The sequence below is a fragment of the Sinocyclocheilus anshuiensis genome, unplaced genomic scaffold (genome assembly GCF_001515605.1).
Source record: "Sinocyclocheilus anshuiensis isolate Anshui unplaced genomic scaffold, SAMN03320099.WGS_v1.1 scaffold49, whole genome shotgun sequence".
NCBI lineage: Eukaryota > Metazoa > Chordata > Actinopteri > Cypriniformes > Cyprinidae > Sinocyclocheilus > Sinocyclocheilus anshuiensis.
This window is the reverse complement of record NW_015539863.1, coordinates 1,496,009-1,502,048: the sequence shown is the minus strand read 5'-3', so window position 1 is coordinate 1,502,048 and position 6,040 is coordinate 1,496,009. Positions and strand designations below refer to the sequence as shown.

General features: G+C 39.4%; 2 long non-coding RNA genes across 2 annotated transcripts in view; one reads left to right on the top strand and one right to left on the bottom strand.

Moving 5' to 3' along the window:
- The first annotated feature begins 2,472 nt into the window (after positions 1-2,472).
- The window catches only part of LOC107684950 (uncharacterized), a 7,474-nt gene continuing 3,906 nt past the window's right edge, over positions 2,473-6,040 (top strand). The window contains exon 1 of the long non-coding RNA XR_001633907.1: positions 2,473-2,543. This is a non-coding gene — a long non-coding RNA (uncharacterized LOC107684950). The remainder of the gene's footprint in view (positions 2,544-6,040) is intronic.
- Positions 4,327-5,158, bottom strand: LOC107684951 (uncharacterized). The gene is made up of 3 exons (XR_001633908.1): positions 5,128-5,158; positions 4,477-4,645; positions 4,327-4,404 (listed from the first exon to the last, which is right to left on the bottom strand). It is a non-coding gene; the product is annotated as an uncharacterized LOC107684951 (long non-coding RNA).

The following is a 6,040-nucleotide window of genomic DNA, read 5'->3' as shown; positions in this document are numbered from 1 at the left end:
TTCAGTCCTTAGCCTCCCAAGTGCTGTCGGTGAGTGACTGATTCACGTTTATGCTACCTCTATTCATGTGTGTTGGCTTATCTCCACCTATCAGCTGCGAGCCTGCCTAGCAGATACATGACTCGAAGCACAACACTCACCACAACGATACACAGGACACACAACACTGGCTGGCCCATGTTAGCCAGGCCAGACAGTGGTACACAGGGCACAGCATGGCGAGAAGGTGGAAAACCACTCAACGGCAGTGCCCAGAACGAACCCACAGAGTTAGATCTGGGCCGAGGGCTCGTGAAGTGCCGTGAAGTGTGGCCGTGTAGCACCACGTTAGCCAAACCCGAGACAAACGATAGACAATACCAGGCACGACGAATTAATGAGAAAGTGGAGACTCACTCACTGACACTGTCAAGCGGTACAAACACACCATCGATCCGGGGAGAGGGCTCGTGGGGGTGTGAGGCATGTGGCAAAGTTAACATCCAAAAGAGGACAGTTCAAAACTTTGATTATAAATCCAGTCCAGAGATCGATAAGTGAAGATGGAAATGTTCACAAAAAACAAAAAGTAGACGAACCAAGCGATTTCACGACAAAAACAGACAAGAGAAAGCAAAGGGCGAAGAGAAGCGGCATATTGATTACGTCTTGTGTCTTGTGTTGTATTTTAACAAAAATGGATTGACCATATTCACTTCCATTGTAAGTGCCTGGCTGTATCTTTGCTTAAACTGGAAATTATTTTTGTAATTTGTAAACATTATGCCACAACTGCTCTCACTGAGCTTAATTTATGCTGTATCTGCAATATTCCTTTAACAACCCTGTGTGTTTGTGTGTGTGTCAGGAGCTGGAGTCTCTCTACAGCAGACTATGAGATACCTGTCTTGAGGAGATCAAGACCATGCTTAGGGGGGAGATACAGGGCCAGGAGCTCGGGGATCTGTTCTTCGACTGCGTGGTCAAATTCTACCAGTGAGACAGCTGTCAAGAGCAAGTAAACACAGAAATGACAGCATATCTCTCACACATCTGACCTGTGACTTCCACTGTCTGATATTGCTTGTAACTTCTAAATCTGCCTGGAGAGAGAGAGACGGCAGTGCACACAGGTTCTTGCCTGCTCAAATCCTGCTCTCCTAGTTCCCCTGATGCCATGCCAAAATAATTGTGATGTTCATGCCACACTAACTGTAACTTAAAAAAAAAGCACACACACACTAGAAGTTCATGTGAGTGGATCACCATAATCATATGTAATTGTCACACAGGGTGGTCATATACGCATCACATTAACCGGCTTGTTATAGATTACTATGGTGTGTATATGTGCTGTGGGTAAATGTGTGAGAGAAGGGATGTTAGGGAAATATATTTCTCATCCCTGTAAGAGTTTTTTACATAATTCCCAGTTATTTATATTCACGATTTCTAATATTTGTACAGGCTTTCCATTTTTATTTCAATGTAATAATTAGCAATTCATTTAATTTTATATGTGTAGAGTAGTGCTTGTTGTTTGTCATTTCTCCGTTCACAAATGCAGACATTATGCAGGTGTTATGTTTACGCGATGCGATGCAACGCAACGCAACGCGTAAAAAGACAGTATAAGTCATTATAATCCATAATTATGTCCCCACTGGATGCAACGAATGCCTCGTTTATAATGGGTTTTCATGTTTTAGAATCATCGCTCCGGCCTGACAGGGCATCATCACAATATGGTAAGGGGCGTAACATTTCCGTCCACGCTTGAGGTATTCGGCCAATCACAACGCACTGGATAGCTGGCCAATCACAGCACACCTCGCTTTTCAGACCGATGAGCTTTGTAAAAATCTACGCGTTTCAGAAAGGCGGGGCATAGAGGAGAAACAATAATGTACAGTATGTGGAAAATAATGTGTTTTTTGAACCTTAAACCGCATAAACACATTTCATTACACCAAATACTGTTCTTTTTAGCAGCATCATATGACCCCTTTAAGCTTACGGACCTGTTGCTATGACAGCAACTCCGGGATGAGCTTCGAAGAACCAAATGATCCAAGATCATGCCAAATCGTCAACAATCAAATCCAACTAACTTGAGTTAGCGACGTACGAAGAACGGCCCTTGGGTGTCATCTCACCCAGGGTTTGGTAAATAGGCCAATTAATTAACTAGCATCTATCTGTTAACTTAAAACTTAGCATCTATCTGAAACTTATAAAACTAACCTGACCTTATTTGGATATGGCATCAACCAATAATTTTATCACATTGTCACAACATAGGCCACGCCCACCTGCGTTTAGTCGATTTAAGCTTCCATACTAGTACATTTGTATGTAGTCTTCGGAAGGATTCAGTATCGTGAAGGAATGGATGGTTTATTTTTAATTGCCTAGGCAGTTCAGGTTCGCGTCGTATGACTGTTCGGGGCATTTGACTGAATATTGTTTTGTAAATGAGGTACAGTGTAATGAAGAGTTCACACAAATTCGTTGAAAGATGAAGCAACCAACTTTATTGAATCTGACAGCAGCTGCAGCAAACCGTTCGTAAACAATTTAATGATGCTTTGTCTGTAAATGACGATTTTGTATGTATAATGTTTTTTAAACACTTAACTTGGGGCGTTGGTACAACTGATCTATAGAGCTCATATTTTCATTTATATGGGATGATACTTTTTCCTATCGAATGACATTAGACAGATCATAACAGTGGCCTTTTACTGGAGCCACCCCTGAGGGTTAAAAATATGAGGGTTTGTTTTCAAAGTGCACCTCAAGGAATGTAAGTTATTAAAAAAGATCCGTGTCATGACAGTTTAAAAGATGTGCTTCTCTCATCAACCAATCAACATCGCGAGAGAGAGGCAGACCATTTTCGAATATTAAATGAGAAGCTTTTGACACGTTCTAAATCCTCTGTATGACGTACATCACAGCAAGAACTCTAACAAAGTTAATTTAATTAATTAGTTAATAATTAGACCTGTACTAAACCTGTATCATCTTATAGGCCTATTTCATACAGTTGACTGTTGACACATGTGATGCAGGACAACTATGTTGTCCATAAATGTAGGCCTGCTGTCACCATAACAACTTTTTGTTGTGCGATATATTGCCCCAGAGATAATTGCGATAAGCGATATTATTGTCATTTTAAAGACCATTTTATGCCACTGAATATATAATAATGTAACAGCATAATAATGCAAGAAGGCCTACACACTTCCAAATGACAACAAGCTTTTAATTTTTAAGAATATTTAGATCAAAGAAATTAAGAATCAAAATATTAGATACCTTAAAAAACCTGAATAAATAGTAAATAAACATTTTCTAACAAAAAGTGCAAAGTAACAAGTAGAAAAAGAGAAAAACGCACAAAGAACTTGTATGGAGATTTTTCCATCTACAGATTTTTCCCTGACCTTCTCTGTAAATTAAGGGTGCACACTATTGCGGAGAAACACAATCACTACTTAGCAGTCAGATGTCCGTATGCACAAAGGCACAGATCCCTAAACAAGGCCATATCTGCTGATGAAACTTTGTTTGTAGAAGCATTTTTTAAATTTGAACTAGCACCTCATGACTACGTTGTGTACGAGAAGCTGCAAAAGACACAGGCGCAAGTGGAATGTACAAAACATGGTGACATTAATTTTTAAGTAAATATAATGGGCGATATATTGTGTCACCAAAAATGATTTGAGGGCATGTACATATATTGCGCGATAAGTCGATATATTGATTATTGCGACAGGCCTACATAAATGCAGTTATGTGCCCCCAAAACTAAAGATATTATGCCAAAAAAAAAAGCCGCTGTATGAATTTTTGTCTCATTTTTATATTATGTGATGAGCAATATCACACGAGTGCTGTTTTTGTCCCCAATAGCACAAGTGCAAAAGTTATTTCACGAGTGATTTCATACAGCAGTTAAGTAAATAAGTTAATATTGTGTTATATTTTCAACACAATATTGTCTATTTTTGCTCAGTTTGCCAACACAAATATTACCTATTAAAATATTACCTAAAAATAATGGCTTTAAATGATCTTTTGTGGGTAATTTCTCAGCCAAATTTAATGTGCGTTTAATATGCGATTAATTAGATTAATTACTTGCCACACTGTGTAATTAATTAGATTAAAAAATTAAACGATTGACAGACCTAGTAAAAATGCTCCAAACTCGATAGTCTTCAGTGACTTATTAATAATAAGATGTATAATAATACAAAAGCAGGACGTCCTATCAGAAGCCAACATCTTAGAGAATTGGTTGCTTGAGCTTGATGAAGCACCTCAGTGGGTGACTGATGGGCTTCTGTGTTCAGTTTCCCGCGGGATTGCTGTCTTGGATGGTGATGTTGAGTGGTGTCCCTCCACACCTATCTATGGGAACGAATCATGGCGTCAGGTGGTGTGACGCTCTCACTCACCCTTGCTCAGCTGAGTCACTCTTACCATAGAATCCCTGCTTTATATCTCTCACTGACAGTGAAGATCAATAGTGAAGCTTCGCTCGATGGGTGACGGTTGGGGTCCAATTCAGCTTCTCGTGGGAGGCTTACACGTGTTTGGGAGGTGTTGTGCTGAACTTGGTGGAGCTAGAAGGAGGCCAACACCTCCTGTGCTGTGGTGCATGAGAAATAATAACAACAATAATAATACAATAGCTATATCTAGAGCTGCACGATTAATCGTTAAAAGATCGCGATCTTGATTCTGACAACCACACGATCTCATTTCTAAATGACAACGATTCTCCCGTGTCTATTAAACCTTTGACAAAGTCTTACCGGATCATTTAAATCTGCGTTCGCACTGCCGCTGACACAGAGAGAGCAGTTACCATGTTTGGTTAAGAAACAGCTTCACAAACAGTCTTTTCAACTACACAGTATTATTTCTGTCGTACAGTCATTCATCTTATCCCAGAAATACTGGGATGAAAGTTTATAATTCAGATATAAACATTGATGTCTATGGTAGCGTGACCAAAATAGAGAGTTCCGCATGTGCAGTGGTTAAAATGACACTGTATTTGTTCGGTACGAATAATAAGTGTACCATTACACCCCTAGAAAACATTTAAAACACCAAAACTGTACTTACCTGCATAAGAATGTGTCTGGGCAAAGGCTGCTGTTGTAAATAGGGAGCTTTTTCATCATCTTCTTCTTTTTTTAACAGCGATTGAAAGAGGAAGCAGAGCGGAAATAACGGATATATTTTCAAAATTTCAGTAATCCACCAATAGGAATAAGGGAAGACACAAAGCAACCAATAGCATTGTTGAATGGGCTGAGATGTGGACTGCCACTAACCTGCCAGCAGTTTATATGTGTTTTTCCAAATAAAAGCCAAATGTTAACCATAAGTTAACATATTCCATGGTGTGCCATAGCCAAGCCACATATGGCTCTCAGTTGTGTGCTATCATCTGGACCATATACCTCAAAAAAATTGTCATCCAAAAGAAAATTCCCTCCAATTCTAAATCCATGGCAAAACATATACGGTTCAAGTTTGGCCCATATGTGCTCAGCCATGCCATACCTAGGCCAAATGTGACAGCTATCAGCCACATTTTGCCCAAACGTTCTTGCTATCTGGGAATTCACTAGGTGCCGAGAAGTGACTTAAAAAATGTATAAATGAATGAATCATTTATTCAAGAGAATCGTTCAAAAACGCTGATTCATCAAGTAGGTTTATGAGTGAGTCCTTGAATCATTGATTCAAACAACTTTTTCATCATTTTAAAGGGGTCATATGATGGGATTTCAAGTTTTCCTTTCTCTTTGGAGTGTTACAAGCTCTTGGTGCATAAAGAAGATCTGTAAAGTTGCAAAGACTAAAGTCTCAAATCCAAAGAGATATTCTTTATAAAAGTTAAGAGTCAGCCACACCTACCTAAAACGGCTCGTTCTAACACGCCCCAACATACCTACGTCGCTCTGTGGTAAGATTTGCATAACGCCGCCCAAATGTTCACGCAAAGAAAGAAGGCGTAACTTTTATTCTC